The sequence below is a fragment of the Serinus canaria genome, chromosome W, assembly GCF_022539315.1.
Source record: "Serinus canaria isolate serCan28SL12 chromosome W, serCan2020, whole genome shotgun sequence".
Lineage (NCBI taxonomy): Eukaryota > Metazoa > Chordata > Aves > Passeriformes > Fringillidae > Serinus > Serinus canaria.
Window position 1 is genome coordinate 18219072 of NC_066342.1, and position 26167 is coordinate 18245238.

The 26167-nt window shown below is 46.0% G+C and overlaps 1 protein-coding gene across 1 annotated transcript in view; it reads right to left on the minus strand.

The window, feature by feature from the left end:
* The window catches only part of LOC127060974 (Friend virus susceptibility protein 1-like), a 1102452-nt gene that overhangs the window by 640564 nt on the left and 435721 nt on the right, over positions 1-26167 (minus strand). Inside the window, exon 2 of the mRNA XM_050986421.1 lies at positions 5870-6093. The gene's annotated coding sequence lies outside the window, so the exon portion shown is untranslated. The remainder of the gene's footprint in view (positions 1-5869; positions 6094-26167) is intronic.

Sequence of the window (26167 nt, forward strand, 5' to 3'; positions counted from 1 at the left end):
GCTTCGGGCAGCCATCCCCCATTTCCCGCCCCCCAGAGGGAGAGAGAGAGAGAGAAAGCAGCCTGTGCCTGAGATAGCGTGGCTGGCGTGAAGGAGAAGGGGAGGGGGGGTGCCCAGCAGGGCAGCCAGCCATGGGAGTTCATGAACCAAACCGGCAGAGCCTGGGACTTTTAACCCTTCTTGTGGATGACGGAAACCTGCCAAATGCTGATTCCTCCTGAAGTTGATGAGATTGAGAGAAGTTGAGAAGAATCCTAGGTGGGAGGAGATGATGGAGTGGCCTTTGGCTGGACTTTTCTTGGGTAGCCATGACAGAACCCTTGAGTTCCTGTGACACAGAGACTGCATTCTAGGGGGAGGCAATGGCTCAGAGCCAGGAGAGTGCGGTGATGTGAGAGTGTGTGAACAGAGACGATGGGTGAGGAGGGTGGTGGTGGTGCCCTCCGTCCTCGAAGAAGAAGAGGAAGATGATGTCTGTTCAAGAGACCCCTCAGCCCCAGGGGGTGAAATCTGGGGGGGACAGGTGTCCCAAAAGGAGAGGGACTGTGCTCTTTTTGGAACTGGAGGAAGCATCTTTAAAGGGAAAAGCCCTAGAAGCAGCTCTGGTCCATGTGCAGTGGTGAGAGCACTGGACATGAAAGGAAGAGGTCACGATGGCAAAATGTTCTCCGGGCGGTGCCAGACGTGACACGGAAACACAAGAAGTTTCGACTGTTTCCTGGGGAAGTCTGTGGTGCAAGAGGGACTCCTCTCTTCTCAAGGAATTGAGAATTGATTATCTAAAGGGTGGTGATGGACTGAGAGTGGGTGATCTAAGGGGTGGTAACTGAATTGGAAATTTGGTGGGGGGAGGAGGAGGAAATTTGGAAGGTTTTCATCCTGCGTTCTGTGTGTTTCTCTTGTTTTAGGTTAATAAAGTTCTTTTTTCTTTCAATCTTAAGTTGGAGCCTGCTCTGCTCTGTCTCTGATCACATCTCACAGTAGATACCACGGAAAGAGGTATTCTCGTGGGGGCACTGGCATTGTGCCAGGCTCAAACCATGACACCAGGTGAACCCTTTGTGCTATGATAGTGCAAGGCTGGGAATATGCACAATGAATGGGAAAATGTACTGGTGGACAAAGAATACGAAATCTGACAATAAGATTACCCGGAACAAAGACCCACTCATATTTGATGTGGCACTGGCAAGTGATGACAGGGTGTGCCTACAATATGATAGCATGGTTTGTTTTGTGAACAATAAAGATAATGAGGATCCTGAAGGAAAAATGAAAGAAATAACTCAGGAAATGAAATGAAGGGAGTCAGAATCGAGGAGACAGAGAATTGAACAGGAAAGGTGTCTTGGTTTAGGGCAAATTTGGGAGAGAATCTTCAAAAAGGGCTTCTTTAAAAACAAACTCACACGGCTTTTCTTCTAACAGGTTTGGGAAGAATATTTCGGAGAGAGGTGGAAAGAACCTGTTTATTTGACAAGCACAGCACCTCTTAGCACACACAATGAATAATACTGGATGACACTACTCTTTTACTGCTCTGAGAAAGATGACAAATTCAGAAAAGTCTTTCTTGGGGGTTTGCTCTGTTATCAGTCTCTCCGGCGCTGAGGCAGCTGCTGCAGTCACAAGGTGACTTTCTCTTTCGGTAGCTTGAGCGACTTGTTGTATGGGGCTCTATACGGCTGCTTTCTACTTTCGGTTCATCTCTATGATGCGACAGGAACTGTCTGTGAAAAGAGCGTAGCATGTTTCTTTTGGTGGCAGTTGCTTACATGGAGGAGCTTCTTCAGGTCGTGTCACTGGCTCTGGTTCTTCATTTGTGATACTGAAATTCTCACTTTCGGGCCAATTTGTAATTACTTCTAAAATCTCAGGGCGATTCAGTTTACTTATACAGGTGCGCTGAGTGATAAGGGCAATTTACTTGCTTTATGTAGTGTTAGTGGCATGATGAGTGGAAGGAACTTTGCTTTTGAACATTTACTTTAGCACTGGCAGTCGGGATGCTAGGAGGAGTTGTGCTTTCATGCTAATCACTTCTGAAGCAGCTTGGACTTTTTCATAGGCAGCCAAGATTTCTTTCTCTGTTGGAGTATAGTTGGCTTCAGAGCTTCTGTAGCTTCGACTCTAAAATGTTAGTGGCTGACTCTGAGTTTTTCCAGGCACTTTTTGTCAAAGGCTCTAGGACAAGCCACGGTTCTCGGCTGCAGAGTAGAGCATGTTCTTTACATCTGGTCTTGTCTTGACTGGACTAAGGGCTACTGCATGGGCAATTTCCTGCTTGATCTGGGCAAAAGCTTGTTGTTGCTCAGGGCTCTAGTGGAAATTGTTTATCTTGCGGGTGACTAGGTAAAGAGGGTTCACGATCTGACTGTACTCGGGAATGTGCATTCTCTAAAAGCTTATGGCACTTAGGAAAGCTTGCATTTCTTTCTTATTGGTCGGTGGAGACATAGCTGTGATTTTGTTAATGACATCTGTAGGGATTTGACGCTGTCTATCTTGCCACTTCACTCTTAGGAATTGAATCTCACAAGCTGGTTCTTTTACTTTGCTCTTTTTAATGGCAAAACTAGCTCTTAGGAGGATTTGGATGATTTTCTGTCTTTTCTCAAACACTTCTGTGGCTGTGTTCCCCCACACAATGATGACATCAATATACTGGAGGTGTTTTGGAGCTTCACTCTTTTTCAGTGCGGTTTGGATCAGTTCATGGCAGATGGTGGGACTGTGCTTCTACTCTTGGGGCAGTCGGTTCCAGGTATACTGCACTCTCTTCTAGGTGAAAGCAAACTGAGGCTTGCATTCTGCTGCCAGAGGAATGGACAAAAATGTATTGGCAAGTTAATAGTGGCATACCACTTTGCTGCCTTGGACTCTAGCTCATACTGGAGCTCTAATATGTCTGGCACAGCAGCGCTCAGCGGTGGAGTCACTTCATTCAATGCACGGTAGTCTACTGTCAATCTCTATTCTTTTTCAGATTTACGCACAGGCCAAATGGGGCTGTTGAAGGGTGAGTGGGTCTTGCTGACTACTCTTTGGCTCTCTAGCTCTTGGATTATATTATGGATGGGGATCACAGCATCTCGAGTGGTTCTATACTGCCGTCGATGCACTGTGGAAGTGGCAATTGGTACCTGTTGCTCTTCTCCCTTCAGAAGTCCTACTGCAGATGGATTTTCTGACAGTCCAGGCAAAGTATTCAATTGCTGGATGCCCTCAGTCACTACAGCTGCTATCCCAAATGCCCACCTGAGTCCTTTTGGGTCCTTGAAATACCCACTTCGAAGGTAATCTATGCCCAAAATACATGGGGCCTCCGGGCCAGTCACAATAGGGTGTTTCTTCCACTCATTTCCAGTCAGGCTCACATCCCCTTCCACCAAAGTGAAATCCTGGGATCCCCCTGTTGCACCGGCAATAGAAACAGACTCTGTCCCCACATGTCTCGATGGGATTAATGTGCACTGCGCACCAGTGCCAACCAAAGCTTTATATTCCTGTGGTTCCGATGTGCCAGGCCAACGAATCCACACAGACCAGAAAACACGATTTTCCCTAGCCTCTACCTGGCTAGAGGCAGGGCCCCTCTAAGCCTGGTCATGCTTCTTTCTTTGGGTATATGTCTTGGATGTTCTTTCAAGGGGATCGGACATGTCATCATCATCATCGTATCTGGCAGTTCGACTACGGGCAACTGGAGCTGCTTCTGTTTTGGTGGAACACCCTCTCTGAGTTCTGACTTCTTTCAATTTACGTACTCGTCGTGCCAGAGCAGCAGTAGATTTCTCATCCTATCTCCTTATGTTCTCTCTACTATCACGCAGGAAGAACTATAGCTCAGCTCGTGGCGTGTACCTTCTCTCTCCATCTGGGGAACGTCTGTATTGGGCACTAGGACCTCTGATCTGTACTGCTGAGATTTGGAGAAGGTCTTCTTTAATCTCTTCTCTGAGCTTTTTGTGATTCTCTTCTATCTTATCTTCTAACTTCTGCAGACGTGTTTCTACTGCTGCGATTCTGGCATGTGTTGGGCCATGCACAGCATCTGCATATGCTCGGAGCTTCTTCGCCAAATCTAGCACGGTCTTATCTTTCTCATCTCGCTTCATTATGGTTAAGGCAGAAGCATATTCATGTGGCTCGAGTCGTTCAAGTTTCTGCCACATCACAGCCGTGCATGGTACCAAGTCTGGGTTCTTAGTTGTTACATCATTTGAGAAGATAATCTCTGCCACTGCCATTTCTCTCAAGCGTTGGATCCCTTGCTCTATGGTCTTCTACTGGGTCTGCTGCATATAAAGATCATCTGCACACAGGTATCTTTGTGCAACACTGTCTAAGACCCGTGCCCAGAGGCTGTGAGGATTAACTCCTCTCATCATTCTTTGGTCGATGACAGGATCATGTGACAGGGATCTCAAATGCCTCACTTCAGTGCCATCCAGAATTGTGGCCTCGCCTGCAGCATCTCAGAAACGGACTAACTAACTAATTATGGATTTATCAGGCTGCCAGGTGTAATCTTTCTTTAGGTCACAGAGGTCCTTCAGGGAAAAGGACTCCATATTGGCTTCTGATCTGGCACCTGCTGCTTTGACTTCTGATTTTACATCAGGAGGTGCTGAGGGTTTTTCTCTTGTATCATCATCATCATCATCATCTACTGGTCGATTGGTCTTGCCTGTGCATTTTCCTCTTCTAGTGCTGGTAGCAACAGCTATTGGTTTAGCTTCTGGCTTAGGCTCACTATCTAGCTTGGCTGCTGTCTTTGAGCTTGGGGTGTTGGCTGCAGCTTGAGTGAGCAGGATAGCAGCTGATTTATCTCTGCCCCCCTGCTTTTGTCTGCTGCCCAACTGTATCTAGCAATGTGCGATAAGCATATGCTCAGGCCCAGCTCACTGCAATGATCTTTTTCTCCTTAGGGTCATCTTGGTACTTTTCTTTCAGATATTTCCCCACCTCAGCTGGGTTCTGAATTTGTTCATGGGGCAAGTCTCAGACTATAGGGTCAGAGAATGCTTTCAGGATTTGTCTCATATTCTCTTATTTCTCACGCTACTTAGGATTTTCTACACCTGGGTCTATTCTTGAGTCAGGGATCTCATCAGCCTGTCTAGAAATCTCAGCCCTCATTCTACAGATGCAGCAGACTATATAGAGGAAGCTTACTAGATTGAGTACCAGAAAGATGGTCTCTAACATTCAGGGGAAACTGAACATTCTCTAATAGTGATGCAACAGATTCAGAGGAGAAGAAGGAAAGCAAGGGCTGAAAAGCCTCACCCCCTGCTCTTCCTCTAACAAGCTGGATGCATAACCATAGCCATGAACTATTCACACCTGGAGCAGACTCCAGCATGTTTATAAACTTCTTACAAGCTATTACCACCAAGCCCAGCAGGATAGCTATTCTGGTCACTGCCCCTCTGCTGTAAAAGCTACGTATTAGGGACAATACAAGAGCTATTTCTGGATAAGAAAATAAACCAAGGGACCATAGAGGTATTAAGATCTCAAAAAACCCTATTGACCAGAAATGCATGCAAGCCTTCACCTTAATACACATTATGAATTCAAAAAGCATGGCTATTAACTTCTTTATACTGACACAGAATAATGGCAACCAAAATGCACTCAAAACCGGGTTTTTCTACTCTCTCTCGAGCCCCACGCTTTGGGCGCCAAAATTTGTCCTGGTTTAGGGCAAATTTGGGAGAGAATACTGAAAAAGGGCTTCTCTAAAAACAAACTCACACGGCCTCTCCTCCAACCGGTTCGGGAAGAATTCCTCATAGAGAGGTGGAAAGAACCTGTTTATTTGACAAGCACAGCACCTCTTAGCACACACAATGAACAATACCGGATGACACCACTCTTCCACTGCTCTGAAAAAGATGACAAATTCAGAAAAGTCTCTCTTGGGGGTTTGCTCTGTTATCAGTCCCTCCGGTGCTGAGGCAGCTGCTGCAGTCACAAGGTGTAAACTCTCTCTCTGTGTTCTAAATCCTAGTCTGGAGCAGTTAGCAGGTCTAACGGGGTGGGGAGACAGTCCATAAAGGAATTTGGACTGTTTAGCTAAAGTAACTAATGAGAAGGGGGGAAAAAAAGCAAGAGCAAGCTGAGCAGAAGCGAAGCAGAAGCAAGAGTGAAAGCAAAAAGCAGGGCAAAAAGCAAAAAAGCAGCAACATGCACTGGTGCTATCTGGATGTCTCGCGGAGTGGCTGATAAGAGGCCCAAAACAAAACTCTCACTCTGCCAGTCTTAAAGGCACAGAACATAATATCCAGCATAAATTACATACACACGAATGGGGATAACAGTCACCCTAGGACAAAAGGTTAAAAACATTAAGCGAACAGTACAAAGTATTAGAAAAACAATATGCTGATGGGGAATTACCTTCCCCAGACAGGAATTTATTCATTGATCTAATTCCAGAAACTGCAACAGAATTGGGTTTGTTGAACTGTTGAATTTGTGGGGGGCTGAAATCTGATGAGAAATGGCCCTGGAAAGGGGAAGGTTTGGCTCCAGAAATACTTCTGAAATGGGACAGCTCGAGGGTCTCAAAATTGGTACAGAGACCTGAGGGGTGGGTTTTGGATCAAAGGGTGATTAGCACAATCTGTGTCATTTGGGAGGGAGGAGAATACACTGAAATGGTGGGATATACTCTGTGTGTATCTACTCAGACGGTGAACTCAGAATCAAAAAGCTAGGCATGGCACCCAGCCCCTCCTTTGGGGTATTGGAGCCTGAAAAATGATACAAATTGTGAGTGGAACGAAAGATTAGGGTTATGCTGGGTCCAAAGTCCAGGAGCCAACCCTTTCCAATCTTTGGAAAGTGTGAGAGAATTTTGGGGAGACCCAGGGAGAGTAAACATTAAATGGAAAGCCCCGGATGGGATTTATTGGATCTGTGGAAAAAAGGCATACAGTGAATTACCCCCAAGGTGGAAAGGGTCTTGCACTTTAGGTATGATCAGACCAGTTTTCTTTACTCTCCCAAGAACAAAAAGCAATCTGTTAGGGGCTCCATTATACGAGACCTTGAAAAGGGAGAGGAGGAGTCTGAAGAAGATAATACCAGTGATAAGCGGGAAACAAGCTTGGGGGGAAGAAGAGTGGCCAGCTGCAAGAATAATCAATTATTATGGGCCGGCCACCTGGGCACAAGATGGAAGCTATGGGTATAGGACCCCGATTTACCTACTGAACAGGCTGATCAGATTGCAAGCAGTTATGGAAATTGTATCAAATCACACCTCCGAAGCCCTGGATTTACTAAGTCGACAGCACACACAAGTACAGGCTTTTGTGTACCAGAATCCAATAGCACTAGACTATTTGCTGGCCGAGGAAGAGGGAGTGTGTGGGAAATTCAATGAATCGGAATGTTGTATTGAGATTGATGATTATGGGGAAACCATAAGAGGTTTGGTGGCCGAAATAAAAAAGGTGGCCCATGTCCCCGTCCAAAAATGGAATTCTATTTTGCAGTCCTCATGGTGGGACAATTTATTCGATGGAGCATGGTGGAACAAAATAATATTTCTTGTGCTCTGTTCAGTAGCCGGGATCTGTTGTGGTATGAAGTTATATCCTGTCCCTCAGCTGTTACAACTTCCTCTTTCCCTTCCCCCTGCCCTCTTCCTAATTGCTGTCTGTCAAGTTCCACATTCCAGTAAGGGCGTCATGTGATTGGCAGAAGTTCAAAAGATGCTTCTCAGACCTGGGGTCATTGGCCTGTCCAGGTGTCATTGTCCCCTGAGACCCTCCCCCTCCCACTTGGTTGGTGGCCCACCTATCCTCTCCCTCCCCCCTCCCTGTGGGCTTAAAAGGCACTGGAACCATGGGGTTGGTATTCTGTTGGAGCTGTTGCAAAGATTCAGAACTCTTGTGACCCTGGAATAAACTCTGGATTTAACCCTCCAGCAGAATCCGCTCTTTTCTCTTCACCATCGCCTGAACTTTTTCCACTAGAGGTAAACTGAGTTTCTACTTTGCTTGGACTCATTCTGAGTGCCTAACTCCCAGCCAGCCAAGGGTGTCTCTGAGGTGAAAAACCACAGCTGCTACCTTTGAGCACTAAGACCGGACAAGCCCAGGCATGCTCCACTCAGCAATATTGGGATTATATTCTATTAGGGATCCTATTCCTACCCTGTGATTCCATGTTTATTAGACTGATCCACTCCGTAGTCAGGGGAATGCAAATTGCAATAGTTCCTATAGACTCGGAGGGAGCTTCCGGAGGTGATGCATCTAAGATCATGCGGTTAGGGGAGAGAAAGTATGCCAGCAATGCTGCAGAAGCATTGGCAAGGTTTGAGAAGCAAAACACTGAAGAAAGGAGTAGTAGATTGTATCAGGGCATCCCACAAGGGGAATACTGAATAGTATAAGAGGTATTCCATTTGTGAGGAACCCTCAATGGTGATGGGTAGAGATAGAAAAGTTAATAAATTAGAAGCATTAATTAAACTGGTGAAATAAATGGGGAGGGATTGTAGTATATGATATAGATAATTCATGCTTTGTAACTATATAAAAAATATAAGATCCAACCATGCCTCTGACCCCCATGGCCAGAAGCAGGGCCTTCTTTCTATTCAAAGATTTCTCAGACTCGCCCAGATAAAATCATGCCTGTTAAAGAATGAATGAGTCCTTCTCCTGCAATAAGCAGCCATTTCCCAGAAATGTCCAGAACATTCAAGGAACTGCACTTGGAAGAGATTACATGGAGGACTGGGCGACCTGGTTACAAGTGAAAAGAAGACTATTTCGAGGACCTCAGACAGCCATCCAAACCTATGGACTGACTTTTGTACGGGTCTGGATCTGTATAGTCCCCGTTATACATATGAAGGGACATACAGAAATCTTATGTCATTTCTGCTTCAGGCGGAATAAACTGTATATAAACTGGCTACCTGAAGCAGTCGGGGTGAACCACTGGGGAGACGCTGACACTACGTCCGTCCGAACCAGGTTCACCCAGCATCAAAGTCTGGGGTTGACGCTGTCTTGGCTGTGGCGGTTTTATTATATTCAATCCGGTTGTCGATCTAATAAATTTATAATTTTTTTTTTATAAATTTGGCTGCCGATTTGATAATTTACAACAGATTATGATGAAAAAGCATTATCAGCATTAATTAACTGGTCGGAATGCTATGGATTTAAATTAATTAAAGACACTGCTTTTGACTTTAATATCTGGAAACATATGGGTAAAATTATCCTGCCAGCAGCATCCAAAGGTGATGAAAACGCAATAAGAGCAATAAAACCGTGGAGGCTCTTTTTCATTTTAATAAGACTATTAAATACTGAATTATTTGGGGAGGAAAACACACCACATGAGTTTTCGGGGGGAATGCGTACTGTGAGAAACAGCTACTTTTTTTTCATAGTTTGGGAAGGTTTATTAAACCTTATAAAAATCACAACAGAAGACTGAATAGAGAAAAAGGGTACAGCGCTACGGGAGCAAAGGATTTCTCCCTCCATGTGCTCAGCCCCCTCACAATGGAGGTTTTCCCTTTTTAACCCTCTAACCCCTCCCAAGATTCTGTCCATCGACCCCTTCTTCGCTCTCCAGGGGTGGAGATAGCTTCCTCAAATCCTAAATGGAGGTCAGATGTTGCCATAGTAACAAGCCGACCCTCCCAAACGTCCCAACCCCAGATGTCCCTTGATAACCACGCGAGGGGGTTAAACATAACTCTAAATCTATAAACTTTTCTTAACCTAAATACATTGTATTTGTCTATTAATTGTGAGAGTCAATCATCGCATTTCTCATGGATGACAGTACCTTTCTAAGCCTAAAAGGTACGTGGCTGAACACAATGGCCGGCCATGCCGCCTCACATGGCCGAGCTGCACTGAATAACCCCCCCACATCGGCATTGTTCCCGGGAGAACCGTCCCCCGCAGCCCCCCTACACAGAGAGGAACCACCGCACAGCGAGATGGAGGGGGGCGGCGGGGTCCCGACCGGCAGCGATGATGCGCCCATACCAAAGCGCCATGCGGAGCTGGGCTGTCCGATACCAGCACCCCAAAAATGTCACCCAGTGTCTGCCCCGCGCAGCTGCTGCAGGGGCTCGGACAGAACGGCCATTTCCGCTGGGCAGACAGTGAGCATGACGTAGCTCCAGCTCTATGCTGTCCCCGGGACAGCACCCCTGCTACCGGGGCCGACCATGACCCTCATCGCCATGGAAACACCCGGACCGCCCCTGCCCGGAGCTGGTTGGCTCAGCCCACAAACTGCGCCCACAGCCCCGCTTCCGCACACCACGCCTGCCTTCCACTGCAACACGGGGCGGGGGGGGAACCTGAGATGACATCGTTACAAATGCCCGGATGTTACCACTACGTCACACCCGGAAGCGCACCAGAACCAGGAAACTCCCACACCATGATACAGAGCCCCGTTCCTAGCACCAGCCCCGGACACGCAGCTGTCACTGCCGCAGCACCATGGCAGCTACAGTCAAAGTCCCAACAAGGCGAGGAAGCCCCTAAAACCCTGCTGACGCCAGCTCCAGCCCCTTTGATGTTCCGAGCAGGAAACATTCCCACCCGAGACCGGGTAATCTTCTGAACAGAGGTAAAACAAAAGGCTAGAGATTGTGGAGATATAGAAGAGGCTGAACTAATTTCTGTACCCATGGGCTCACCATCTTCCGAGAACTGGCAACAGGGCGAGGGAACAGTTACAGCATTCCCAGTGGTGCAAGGTAATGGGACAATACCTGTCAAATACATACCCTTTAATTGGCAAATCCACTCAGAGCTACGCCAGCTAGCTGCTAAGCATGGGTTAGGATTGCCTGCTGTTGCAAATATGCTTTGATTTATAACAGCTAGTGAATTAACCCCCTATGAAGTGAAGCAGATTGCAAAACTGCTCGGTAGTCTGGTGCAATATATGTTTGAATCAAGCTGGTGAGTGTTATGAACAAAAAAAGGGTTACCCATTTTTTTTCCAAAAGTAGAATTACAAGTTTTACCAACTCTGGCCGAGGAGTGCTTTTGTTAGCTGCTTGTTGTAATCACCTGTTAAGTATCAAGTCGTTAGCCATCTATGGTTGAGAATTCACTCTATTGTATCAGCATCAGCCTGCTTGTGGCCAGGTGGGAGGATGGCATCCCCCCAGACAGTGGAGGGGAGGGAACCAGGAGTTGATATGCAGATAAGTTTAGAGCCGAAATGCAATGGGGCAAGCCCCTATTCCAAACGCAATTAATAAACCCACAAACCAGCGAGCCAATATGGAATTCAGAGATCAAAGTAGTCTCTAGACATCAGGGGTGAGGTGAGAAGTCATCAGAAACTCTGAAAACCTTAATGGCCCCTCACCACAACTTAAGAAGATGATAGTTAGAGCCAAGACCTGAGACTGCCAACTCAAAATCGGGATCCTGGGGGTGTATACCCCTGCCTGCTCTCGTGAGGCCAGACCCCCAGCTCTGTACCCTGGTGGACAAAGCTGCATTTGACTCCTCATCCGAGTCATTCCAGGGAGCTGCGACGGCGAGCCCGCGGATCCGTCGGGCTTCCCAGCCTTGAGCTGATCACTTTTAATAAAGGTATCAAAAAGGGAGAAATATCTCCTGCCGTGTTTATTTCAGTGAGTTTATACAGATCAGGGATTAAAAAGCTCAAGAGCTTCACAGCAGAACCCATGTTTTGCAGCAGGGATCTCTCAGCTTATAGGACTGTCCCCCATGGAAGACCCACAAACCCAAGCACGTTTGAATCCCTTTATTCTAGCCCAAGCAGAGGATTTAGCGATGAAGAAGCAAACAAAAAATCCTAACAGCTCCAGCCCAGACAGGATGCTTCTACCAATCAAACCCCAACAAAACTTCACAGACACCTTGCCTTCTGGTATTTCGACAATAGGAAAGGTTCCATATTCCAAAAACTATAATAAACTGATAACATATGGTGAAAGTTAAAATATTGAAAAGGTACCACAAAAGAATTACAAAATTGTACAACTGTTTGTTAAATATGCCTTAGAGTTCATAGTACAATATCTGTCATTACTGTTTACATTTATTAAAATCAAAATTGTTAAGCCTATGGTAGCTGCTTTTACTAAAGTTATTAAGAAAGTATTACATTCCTTTCTCAGGCATGGGGTGCTGTGTATCAAAGAGATTGTAGGATATATATTAATAATTCGTCTCTTAGTATTCCTAATAGCCCTGCTTGCATTATTTCTAGATCAAACTTGAAGATTCAAAGAATATAATCATCTTAACATTCTAGGTCCATTGACACATAAACAGAATATTAATTTACTAACTTCACAGGCAAATTTCAACTACAAAGTCTCTAACCAAGTATTTATCACCTATCATCATTTTAAAACTTAAAGTCACCTGTTAAAGTCAATAACAAAATTTATAACTCTTAACAAAAGGGAAAAAGTAGATTGCTTGCACTGTTATTCATGTTAACAAAATTTTCTTACACTAGAATATTGTTCAAAGCCAATATTTTGTTCCTATTCTTATTTAGTATACAAAGAAAAAAGGGGAAAAAAGGTTGGGGTGAATACATATTCCCTTTTGAGTCAAGTAATATCATGTTCTCATGTTTTACAATGAATCATGTAAGAGTACAATGATCCTATGATAATTCAGCTGCCTAAAAAACCAAGGTAAATGCATTACAATGAACACTGAAAACCACAGACACCAGCCCGATGTCCCTCCAACAGACATTACAGAGCCATGTAACCAAAACAACTGATAACTGCCTCATAGAAATCTGTGACTTTTGAAATAACCATTAATGTAAGGACTCTAATAATTTATGAATTGCCTTATCTGTTAGGCTTGTTTTTTGTTACAGTACTAAAGTTGAGTGTTGCAAGGTTTTCTAATTTCAGTTCAGAGTTAAGATAACTTACAGCTTTGTTTACAAACTAGTTTTCATGTTTACAGACTGTTTTCTGTTTACAAATTGCTTTGCTAGGTTTCTATTTACAAATAGTTTTCTCTAGTAGTTAGACTTTCTTCAACAGTTTTAGGAGTTAAGTAGCTTGTTGCTGGTAAAATAAGCTATGATTTGTAACCTAAACACTAAGAAATTCTTACCTACAGACTCTAAACCAATATACTGCACCTTCAGTAATATATAAGTCATGCAAATGAAAACCACGCTGTTTCTGTCACCCTGTTTGCTAGGGACTCCTACAGATAGATGACAGAGAACAGATCACAAATTTTAGTAAAGAGAAAACTGAGATGTTGCATTAGTATTAATCAAGTTATAATAAGCAGCCTAGCTCAGCTCCATGAACCGGCCTCTGGGCTGACTGACAGAAGCTCATAGCCAATGGGAGCTCTCCTAGGATGCAGGCATCTTATTGATTCAGGATCTGGGGGCACATGGATAGACTAATGACCTGTCTCAATCCAGGAGTTTTGAATGGGCTATAAAAGAAAGCCTTGGACAATAAATTGTGCTGTTTGCTGATGACCAACGTGAGTTTGTCGTGTGCCATGTCTCAGACATAAGAACATCACAAGAATTATTATTGTAAAACTGGACATCTTTTGCGTGTTCACCTGTATGTGCAGAGGCAAAAATACATGTCAAAAAGGTATCAATCATAACATGAACGTGTTTCAACTTACCAAACTCAGGAATATGTGTAACATCAGTCTGCCAGATTTCTAGAGCTTGGAGTCCCCGGAGATTAACTCTGAGGGCAGGCAAGGGTGCCACCTGTTGACAGTTGGCACAGGCTTGCACAATTTGCTGTGCTTGTTCGTGTGTAAGCTGAAATTGTTTTCGAAGAGCTGCTGCACTCTGGTGAAAAAAACCCATGTGACAGACATGCCTGAGAAAAAACATCTGGCACAACAACGGCCCCAGCTAACTTTCTGCACGGGCATTACCTTCAGAGATGGGGCCAGGAAGACCAGCATGGCAACATATGTGCAGGATATAATACCTCTTAGTACATAACTGCACTGCAAAACACAAACACAGTAATAAAGAAAAGAGCAATGGGTTAGTTACTTCCTTGATAGAAACTTCTATTCTTTTCACTCTACCTGCAACATAAGCAGAGTCAGTAACAATATTAAGTTTATCTTGAAATTTTTCAAAGCCCCAACCACAGCTGCTAATTCTACCAGTTGAGAAGAACCATTAACTACTTTTATATCTTGTAGCCACTGCCCGTTACTTTGCCACACTATCACAGACTGCCCGGTCTTTCCAGAGCCATCTGTAAATACTGTGTAGGCATTGGCAATAGGAATTGGGGAACAGTAAGATTTTTCAATAAAATTAAGATAAAACGTGACAGGGATACCATCAAAATTTTTATGAGCCTGTCAAGCACTTAACACCTGTGTGATCTGTTCTAAGGCTCTTGTTGCTCTGGGTGTCAGGGTGTGAGGGGAAGTGAGTTCAGAGTTCCCTTTCAATAACTGGAAAAGGGGGTAGAACTGTTCAGTTGTAATACCCAATTAATTGTTCTCAAGAGCTTTTGCAAATCATTGTGCATGTACACTTGAGATAATGGAAGGCACAGAAAATGTAAATCAGGGGGCATTGTGTTCACTAAGTGGTACAGTAAAAAAACCCAATATTTTAAATCAATAGCTATGAGGGTCCAAAATTGCGGCAACATTGCAGGAGATAGTAGCCCTGGCGTAGGGCTCCCATAGGCAAAATAGTATTACTGATTTTTTTAAGATCGTGCAGCAATTGCCATGTTCCCCTCGTTTTCTGAATAACAAAAACAGGAGAGTTCCACGGGCTAGTTGTGGGAATGATATGGCCAGCATGGAGCTGCTCTTGTACAAGCTAGTGTAAATGTTGCATCTGTTCCCGAGATAAGGGCCACTGGTCCACACACACAGGATGATCTGTCGTCCAGGTGAGGGCTGGGACATGCTGCTCAGCGGTGGCCCCTATGATAAATTTGTTCCCAGCACAAGACCCCCTTGGCTAAGGCATTCTTGTCCCCCCAAAGTAACAGGGAGTGATAGTACGTAAGGTTTCATGGTAGCACTGCGACTTTCAGAGCCCTCTATTGTGACAAAATTGACACTGCTTTGGAACAGAGAGGCCTCCAACCCCAGCTAGACCTTTAGCAGCTTGAGTCAGGGGCCAATGAGTGGGCCATGCTGAGAAAGCTATAACAGTACAATCAGCACCACTATCAAGTATACCAGCAATTTGTAGCTTCTCGTTTTCATGCCAAAGAGCACATTTGAGAGCGGGTCTATGACTGGAAAGTGATTGTGCCCAGAAGATTTGTGGCTGCCCAGTGAAATCAAAGCCACTATTACCTCTAACTTGTGGAAAACTACCAGGGGGGTTAACATGGAAATAAACAAGTTGAGCAATTTGTGCCCCTTCAGAAATTCAATGTGTCAGAGGTCATTGGTTGGAGACAGAAATGACACGAACTTACAGAGGGTCCTCAACAAACAGCGCCGAGTTTATTATGGCTGCCTCTTTTATAGGGGGTTTGAATTTCCTGTGTTTAGATAGCCGATTGGTTGAGATTTCTTACTGCCCAGATCTCTGACCAGTGGTGTGTCTGCATCTAGGCTTAAACAGGGTTGGCCAAGGTCTCTGAGTTTGAATCCAACCTATCCCTGCCTTATCTGGGGACCTGTTTTTGTTTCTAGGCCGGTCGAGTTTAGGGGGGCAGCTTCAGACTAGCTGCACTGTGACAATTTGAGATGGGGGTACAGGGGTCCAAACCATTATCTGAACCTCCCCAGTAAAATCCCTGTCTATAAATCTAGACAGAACAAAAAAACCCTGCTTTGTGGTTGACGCTTGACCAATCACAAGTGCACTGCACCCCCAGCCCAGCGGTCCCCAGGCATCTGAAGGCAAACAGTGCACATCACTGTCCTGAAGAGTTACTGTGATGGCAGAGGCCAGGTCCATGCCAGTGTCACCTGATGTCTGTGCTCGCAAGGCTTTTGAGGGGATGAGTGCAGCTGGGCTTGATTTGCTATCCATGCGCAGCTCCCCCCTGCACTCTGCTGGAAGTTTCCCGGAGCACCCATTGATGTAGCTGGGAGCAGCCCCCCTTCTTTATTAAATGTAGACCAGCATTGTTTTACATGGTGCTGTCCCTTCTGGCAATGTGTGCATACACCTGAGTCCCCAGAACCTCTTTTGTTCCGGGGGCATTTGCATCCCATGTGACCTGGCTTCCCGCACAAAAAACAAACACTCGATCTGGAATGAACACTCATTGTAGCAAGATCCTCCAAAAGTGAAGTCATGTTATGACCAGCAGTGCCAATTCCCTGACAAGCCTTAAGCATTTCTACAACAGTTGGGCTTGCAGGGGCTGTAAAACCTTTTGACAGGATTTGTGTTTTCCACTGCTAACTGCTTCAGTAATATTTCTTGCATGGTGATGTTGCCTATTTGCTTATCTAGGGCGGCTTTTAACTTATCTAGAAACTTAATAAAAAGTTAATCAGCTCCCTGTCTTATGTTAACAAATGAGGTTGTGTCGTGGTTTGAGAGGAAATGAATTTTTTTGGGATGGTGTGGTCAGACCAGTGAGTGTTCAGATTTTAATATTGGCACCTGGTTTGTCCACTGAGGGCATGGATACGCCTCTGAGAACACAGGGGGTTAAAAGCTGTGAACTCCCAGGGGAAATTCACTTTGGGTTCCAGTCCTGGAAGAGAACAGATCTCCCCCCTGCCCAGCTCCAAGCTGGGCGGGGGGGAGGGAGGGGAGGCCATGCAGCCGGAGGTAAGCCAGGCCTGGGACAGAAGCGAGATTCGAAGGGTGGAGGAGCACTGCGAGGCTTCGGGCAGCCATTCCCCATCCTCCACCATTTCCCCCCCGCCAGAGGGAGAGAGAGAACCTGTGCCTGTGATAGCGCGGGCCGGCGTGAAGGAGAAGGCGGGGGTGCCCAGCAGGGCAGCCAGCCATGGAAGTTCTGGACAGGCAGAGCCTGGGACTTTTAACCCTTCTTGTGGATGATGGAAACCTGCCAAATGTTGATCTTCCTTGAGTTAGTTAAAGGTGTTGAGAGAGGCTCAGAAGAATCCTAGGTGGGAAGACATGATAGAGTGGCCTTTGGCTGGACTTTTCTTGTATAGCCATGGCAGAACCACTTGTGTTCCTGTGACACAGAGACTGCATTCTAGGGGAATGCAATGGCTCAGAGCCAGGAGAGTGCGGTGATGTGAGAGTGTGTGAACAGAGACGATGGGTGAGGAGGGTGGTGGTGGTGCCGCCCTCCGTCTTCAGAGAAGAAGAAGAGGAAGATGAGCTCTGTTCAAGAGACCCCTCAGCCCCAGGGGGTGAAATTTGGGGGGGACAGGTGTCCCAAAAGGAGAGGGACTGTGCTCTTTTTTGGAACTGGACAAAGCATCCTTAAAGGGAAAAACCCTAGAAGCAGCTCTGGTCCATGTGCAGTGGTGAGAGCACTGGACATGAAAGGAAGAGGTCACGATGGCAAAATGTTCTCCGGGCGGTGCCAGACGTGACACGGAAACACAAGAAGTTTCGACTGTTTCCTGGGGAAGTCTGTGGTGCAAGAGGGACTCCTCTCTTCTCAAGGAATTGAGAATTGATTATCTAAAGGGTGGTGATGGACTGAGAGTGGGTGATCTAAGGGGTGGTAACTGAATTGGAAATTTGGTGGGGGGAGGAGGAGGAAATTTGGAAGGTTTTCATCCTGCGTTCTGTGTGTTTCTCTTGTAGTTTTAGGTTAATAAAGTTCTTTTTTCTTTCAATCTTAAGTTGGAGCCTGCTCTGCTCTGTCTCTGATCACATCTCACAGTAGATACCAGGGAAGAGGTATTCTCATGGGGGCACTGGCATTAGGCCAGGCTCAAACCATGACAGGTTGTAACACGACCACCATCCGTCACTTTATGAAAAGCCAACAGAGCAAGCTCCTTTGACTAAGAGCTTCTGCAGGCAGCCAAGCCTGCATTGCGGTCAGCACATATTGACCCTCCCCCATAAGAGCTTCATCACCAATTGGTCGCAAAACGTGCCCCAGGGGTTGCCATAAATAGTCCATAGTTTGAACAGTGCAGAGCTCTCTCCACTCCGACATCCAGACAGTGAATTTTATACTTGTCAGCATAAGCTGTGCTATTTGCTTAAAGTCTTGTGGTGCCAAGTCATACGAGTTCACCACAGTTTCCAAAAGGCTAGTAGTGAATGGGGCACTGATGCCATTGTCTATGGCAAAGTGATGCAGCTCTTTTACGACAGCATAAGGCAAGCTTTCCCATATAGGTATTTGGTGGGGTTGGTAGATAACTGGGAAAGAATGCAATAAATCTTCATCTCCTTCCATGGCAGCCTGTTTTCTCACCACTGCCCACTGATCAGGGGGTGTAAGAGCCATAATGAGGGATGCGGGACTCCAGGCGTCTCTTCAAAATGCAGTTTATTACATCCAAGATGTTACAGCAGTCCAGGGTCGTGGGCAACAGAGCCTGTGCCTACAGCTGTCAGCTCCAGCTGCAGGCAGGCCTGGAGACCCTTTAATTTTGGTTACAATGCATTATATACTTTGCTGAGCATCTTAATACAGAAGAACCAATCTATACCTTAATTTTTACCTGTAGCCTATCATAACTACTGTAATTACCATATTCATGTTACTATTCGCCAATCACTAAAAGTTAGTACATTATAGTTTAATCTAGAAGTTGTTTTTCAGTTTTCTTGCAGTGGAAAATTCTGAGACCTTTTTTCTACTTGCAACATCGGCAGGCTTGTTTGCCTGTGCTATCTTCCTGCTTGGTAAAATCATCTTCTTGTTTGAGGTGGGTTTATCCTTTGCTCTAAGTCATAAAAACCCCTTCTAACTAACATACCCTTTGCCTTCTTAGTTATCCAGTAAGACTGGCTCAGCAATTCTTTTCTTCTATATCAAAATTTGCTTTCAATTCTATTCCTTCTTCAGATTCTACATTCAAAAATCTTTCTGCCAAGCATACATATCTGTGAGACTTTCTTGTCAAACTTTCATCCTTCCCAACGGGGGGGAAGATATTGAGTTCCCTTCCTGATGCAAATAGATCAAGGGACCAGGGGCCACCCTCCGGTTCTCCTCCCACAGCCCTGAGAGACTTACAGTCAAAGTCTTGTGTTTTGTGCAACAGCAGCGTTGAAGGAGCAGGTGACGAAGGAGCAGGCACCTGAAGAGCCTTCACTGCTGTCACGGTGCCATGAGCGTCTTTCTTTTTCCAGTTATCTGGTGCTGCATACGCCACAGGTAAGGCATACACAGTCTGCCGCAAATACACAAGCTCCACCAGCACTCTGCCGCCTCGCCTAACGAGGTCCCACAAAGTGTCCCCGAAAACGTTCCATGTCTGAGGGTCAAAAACATTGGTACTATTCAAAGTTGGATCCCAGTCTTTCCAGTCTGAAGATTCAACTTTCCTGCCATGTTTCTGCGAAATCTGTTAGAGCATCTCTGCGACGTTCTTTTGCTCCTGGGAAAAACCACTCCCCATAGTTCTTGGCTGCTACCCATTTGTTGCATCATGTTGCAACTGAGTTCATCGTGTCCAGGGAGGGTACAGCTGCCAGTGCCAGGCATGGGAACAAACGAGATGGGTCTTCATTTCATAAAGCTCGAGAATCCATTTATTACCCCTGGGGAGGAGGAGCAGGACAAAGACGAAAGATCAGGCAAAGGCAGGGTTGTGTCGGAACTCAGGACATACCTCTGGGAGTCTGGAGTTTCCTGGGACCCTTGCCAGGGGGCTCAGAGACCCTGGCACACAGCCCAGAACACCATCGGGTTCGAGTGCGGGCCATGGAACAGCTTGGCACCTTTGCATGAGGAGATAGAGGCCATGGCAGTTTAGATGGTATAGGGATAAAGTATTCACAGAGTGTAAATGTAGGTTTTAGGATTTTTGGTATAGGGGTTTCTGGTGACAAGATGGAGGGATTTGGGCGTGTCTAGCCTTTCTTCTTCTTCTCTACCTCCATCTTATCTGGTGATGTTGGCACTTTTAGATTGGTCTAGAGTAGAAACTCACTGTCTAGCGTAGATGATAGGTATTGGAAAATAACTGTAAATATTGTACACGTAGTTTGTAGTATATAAAGATAACACCGCCCTGGGGGAGGGCGGAGTGCCTCTGACTGTCCTGCTGAACGGATCTCAGCTGGACAGGGAGAAAGAATTTTATAGATAAGATGTAATAAATAACCTTGAGACCGAAAAATGAAGAGCCTTGACTCCTTCTTCAAGCACCGGGCTGGGAAAAGAAACTTTTGAACTTTTTCGGGGTCACTCTGACCAGCTAGAGAGAGAGAGACCCCGACAGGGTTGTAGGGTTTTTATAGGGTATCGCAGGGGTAAAGTTAGGGTTTGGGTCAAGGGAGGAGTTATTAGCAACACAAGAAGGGTAAGATCAAATTCCTGCCTCTTAGGAACAGGGCATTCCACACCCTCTGTCCTGCAGAAAGGTCAACTGGCCCCAGGAGCTTTGTTCCAGCTCCTGGGCTTCATTTCAGCTCCTGGGCTTCCTTTCAGCCCCTCTGTAAAGTTCAGCCAAGTCATCCTCACTGGTGCAACTGCTAGTTGCCTTTCAATCCCTGATGCAGGGCCCCATTTGTGAGAGACTGAGACACAGAGTCAGACCAGCAGAGAATCTGAATTGTTTATTCAAAGAAACAAGCTGGTTTTATACACTTTTTCAAGGCACAGTATTTCCTTACATGGTAATTCTCACTATGTGAGCTATCTCATTTTACCACGTCAGCAACACACATTCTAAATGTCCTTCTGCTGGGTGATCACGTGCTGTTCACCTGTCAGTTTGCTTCCAGCAGGCTTCTCTCCTGTAGGGCTCTAACGCATGACACCTCCTTCCCCCCCAATGTCAGATGGAGACAATCCTCTCTGTGTTGCCATGTGCTTCTGCAGACTCATCCCACAGCCCGCAGCTCAACTCCATCCTATCTTTTCCCACAGGCAGGTGCGATGATTCCCCCGTGGCTGCAGGTGGCGCTGTGGCGTGAGCGTAGATGCCTCTTCACGTGGGTAATGGCAGGCACGCAGGTGGGAGAGATAGAAAAGGGGCTTCCTTTACAAACTCACAGTAGGCAGCCAGTCCCAGTGCCCCTCCAGATGGCGAAATGGGCTGTGGCAGAAACCTCAGAGTGGTGGCTGGAATGGCAGAGCCAGGCACACCCGAGATAGCAAATGAAATGTAGCAGAAGCTCTACAGCTGTAGCAGGAGCTGCAGGGTGTCCTGGCAGGCACAGAGTGCTGGGTTACAGTGTAGCAAAAAACCTGGAGCAGAGGCAGAAAAACAGCAGGGCTGGGCAGCAGCAGCCGGGTTCCTAAACACAGTCGGGAGAGGCTCCCTCAGAGTGGGGAGGGGCTCGGGGTCCCAGGTTTTCCCCTGAGGCACCTGAGTAGATGGTGAGGGTCCTTTCCAGTGAGGCAGGGTGTTAAATAAGGTCCCAGTCCAACAACCGCTCTTACAAGCAGAACCTCACTCACGATAGGAGAAAATAGTAGGATATGGACCTCCGCACTGGTGGCAAATTCTTCCCACAGCGACCGCAGCCTCTCTCACCTCTGATCCCAAGACCGAGAGAGTGCTTGGAGCTGAGCCCAGTCCCTCACCCCCCAGCCAAAATCTCTGGGTACCTCTGCCCTTCCCAAGAGAAGAGACCCCAGCTAAGGGGCTGCAAGCAGGTGCACCTCTTCCCCCTGTTATAGATGACTAATGAGATGGTTGGCTCTCACAATTAAGGGGTGAACAGTATGTGTATATTAAGAGAAGTTTTGTGGATGTATGGTTATGTTATTGTATGTCCTCCCCCTTGCATTGTTATTACGGGATGGCCTTGGTAGTTGGGGCATTTGGGGAGGGTCGGCTTGTTACTATGGTAACACCTGACCTCCAACCAAGATGTAAGAAAGTGATCTCCACCACTAGACAGCAAAGAAGGAGTCGACTGACAAGACTTTAGGAGGGGCTGGAGGTATAAAAAGCAGAGCATCCATTTTGTAGACGAGCACATGGTGGTTGATTCCATGCTCCCAGCGCTGTAATTTTTCCTTATTTAGTCCTTTTGTTGTATTTTTGTTAAAGTTTAATAAACCTTTGACATTTTAAAAGTGAGCAGTCGTTTCTCACAAAATGGGGGTTTGTTCTGGGAGAAAAACCTTGTCTCTGTGGCCCTAGGAGATTTCGAAAGAGAAGCGTACCCTGCCACAAGTTCGGCAGCTCAGTCAGGTCTCCTGGGATGACTGGTGATTGCAGGTCGACACCCTGGGGACAGCAGAGGACTAAATAATGAAAAACAAGAGGGGGAAGAAAAAGCAGGCAAAAATTGTGAGTATTTGCATGCGTGTGAGAGTCCGAGAGTGTGCTTGGAGTGTGTGTGAGATTTGAGAGATTTACAAGATTTGGGGGACTCGAGAACACCTGGTGACGCCAGGTTGAGAGTCACCAGATTTGGGGGGCTTTGACCGCCCTTGTGTGAGCGGCAGGGTCTCAGAGACCAGGCATGAACGCACTTGGGTGACGGCAGGTGGGGACCCAACACAGCAGCTCTCAGCACCTGCTGGTCTGGCAGGAGTGGTGGCAGCAGCGGCAGCGCAAAGAGTGGTTTACCTGCAGCACCGCTGAGGACCAAGGCACCAAAGCCCAGTGTTGTAATCTCCGGCGCCACCAACTTGGCTAGGAGTGGGGATGGTGGCTTGAAAGTGTGGGCACAGTTGCACACGACACGGCTGGCAATTGGTGCCTCTTAGCGAAGCCCTGGCACCAGGCTGCCTGTGGTGATTTGGGGTTCCAGGGGCGGGGATGGCCAGCAGGGCTGACCCAGGAGTGCCGGACTGTGGAGACTTCTCTGCAGTATCCACTGGCATAAAAAGCCGCAGGGTCGCAGGACCCCACATGGTGGGAGGGGAGCCTTTTGACAGTTGCCCTAGCACGCCAAAAGGCACAGGGGTGTGAGACCCTGGTGGCAAAAGAGTAGAAGGGCTGACCCAGTCGCACGGGAGTTCCTGGACTGCAGGCGGGGTTTTTATTTGCTCCAGCCTTCCAGGGAGAAAGTAAGGGGTTTTTTCCTTCTTTTTCTTTTCCTTTCTCTCTCTTTTTCTACTTTCTTTTTCTTTCTAACTGATCAGGGAGCCAGGCTGTCAGGAAGGCCTGTGATTGGTCAGTCAGAATGGGACTATGGGCAAGTAAGGAATCCCCAACGGGAGAAGGAGAAATTGAGGAGATATCAGGAGGTATACCCCCAGATAGCCCACTAGGAAGAAAATTAGCCCAGTGGAGATATGGCTCCAACACTAGAGATAAAAATAAGTTCAAGATGATACAGTACTGTATGATAGAGTGGTCTAAAGAAGAAATTGGGCCTGATAATGTACTTTGGCCAAGGTATGGGTTGGACGAAGGGTGGATATGTCGGGTTTTAAACATGTATGTAAAGGCTAAGAAACCATTTAATCAAGAAGGGAGTGACTATGCTGCCTGTTGGGAAGCAGAAATTCCACCTTCAGGGGTGGGTGACTTTGAAATAACAAAGAATAAAGAATGGGACCAGTTAGACCATTAGCCTCCTCCTCCTCCACTGGCACTGACCGCACCTCCCTTGCTCTCTGATGATCCTAGTCAAAATACTGGCAACAGAATGGAACAGCAAAAGGAAAAGAAGTCAGGTGACAGTAACCAAGCAATAGGATTGTATCCTCTTGATATGGGAAACATATATGTATATGAAAATTAAGAATTTTAGAAGCATATAATGTACTTAGGCAGGTGGAGGAAAACAGAAATATATATATAGCTTATTTAGCAAGTTTGCAAAAGTACAGAACACAGTTTGTAACAGGAATGTAACTTGCTAGGTAGAGACAACTTGTAACAGAACACATAAGAATTTAGTTGCTTGGTAAAGGCCATAAAGATAAAAAACTCAGTAAAGCAAGACTCAGGTATTGCTGAAACCCATAAAGCAGAACCTTTTGCTTAAGGAGCCAGCAAGAACCAGGCTCCTGGTTTTGGCCAGGACAAATTGACCTGAGAGAAAGCCAAACCTCCACTGTGCCTGCCCAGAAGAAAGGGTCAAGCAGTGAAGATCGAGGAAGATGATACTTCATCAAAGACACCCACCCCCTACCACCAGGAGGCGTGGCACCACCACAGACTCTGGGTGGGGAATGGGCGGGCAGGGAGGTATAGGCTTGTGAGATCAATGCGTATAAAAAACCTGTAACCTGCTTTAGCAGGTACACGTCTTTGGTGGAAATATCTCCCATCCATCCCAGCTGGAATAAAACCTACCTGCTTTACAATTTCTAATTGTAAAGTCCTTACTCCGCAAATCACTCTGAGGGAAGTACCACTGGGTGGGGCACATGGGGGAATTGGGTTTGTAACTGCACCACTCAATTCCTCTGATGTGAAGATGTTCAAGAAAGAATTAAAAGGATTACTAGAAGAACCCCTTGGGTTAGCAGAACAGTTAGACCAATTTTTAGGCCCCAATATTTATACATGGGAAGAAATGCCATGGTCAACGGCAGTAATGGCCAATAATGGCCATGTTATTTACACCAGAAGAAAGACAGATGATCCGGGTGGCTGGGATATGAATATGGGAAAGGGACATCCTAGGGATCTGAAAATGCCCACAGTACACCCTAATTGGGACCACAATGACCCCGGGGCAAGGCAAAACATGGAGGAGTATAGAACATCAATTGTAAGGGGTACTAAAGAAGCAGCCCCACAAAGCCAAAATGTTCGTAAAGCATTTGATGAACAACAAAAGAGGGAAGAAACCCCAACAGAGTGGCTAGAAAGGCTGAGGAAAAATATGAGGCAATATTCAGGTATCAACCCTGAAACAGCAGCCAGACAGATCTTGCTAAAAACATATTTTGTCACCCATGCGTGGATAGATATACAAAGAAAACTAGAGAAATTAGACAGTTGGCAAGAAAGGAGATTGGAGGATCTCTTAAGAGACGCACAGAAAGTATATGTCAAGAGAGATGAAGAGAAAGAAAAGGAAAATGCCATAGTAATGTTAACTGCCATCAGAGAAGGACAAATTTGTTTTTATTCTAAGAAAAATGAACACTTCAAGAGAAATTTCCCCCAAAGGGAAGGGGATCTAAAGGTTTTTAAGAACGAGCAAAGAGGGGAGGTAGAAGACTAGAGATTTCAAGGACTCTGCCTCCTGGGGACAGAATATCATCAGTAACCACTTAATAGAATAAGTCCCCAAGAAGAAGAATTTAAATTTGTGGTGAGCACGGGAATTAAAAAAACCAAAAACAACAAAGAACTTGTGTTTATAGAATTGAAAGGGGATATGGGAAGAGTCAAAATACCTTGCAAGTAGTGGGTGCGAAAGGGGAAGGGTTTAAAGCATTAACTCATCATGTTAGCCCTAGAGATTAAGTACTGATCAAATAATGGAAAGACCAGCTTCCAACCCCTCAGTGGGGAGGTCCCTTCCAGGTACTGCTAACCACTGAATCAGCTGAGCGACTCTCAAGCAGAGACGGAAAGATAACAAAAGAAGCACCAAGAAGTCTGAAAAAGAAGAAAAAAAAATAGAATCAAGCTCCCACCAGCCAGCTTGAGGACTCTTTTAAGTAATACTTTAGGCGATGAGTTTGAACCGTACCCGTTATTGATGTAATTGTCCTATTTTAATGGATGGAGATGGATGGAGATTGCAAGCATCTGTTGAGGGTAGATATGCAGAGAACCCTAAGAGGTGCTGGGGTGGTTTGCTTAGAAAGACATGAAATAGAGGGCAAGACCGGGTTGGCCCCTGTGTTCACCACCGAGAAGATTCCATAGCCCTGGTGCGGGCAGCAATCTCGTAGGCATGGTAAGGTGGGGGCAAAAAGGCCCTACTGGATCTCTCATTCCTCAGCTGACATTTCCCTTCAACACCCAATACAGGTGCAATTAACAAGAGGGACTAGAGGGTGTCAGAAGGACACTCAATTTTATAATTTTAAAGGGTTTATTAAACCTTATCAAAAATACAACAAAAGGACTGAATAAGGAAAAATTACAGCACTGGGAGTATCTGTGACTATTAGCCATGTGTTAATCTAGAAAATGGATGCTCTGCCTTTTATATC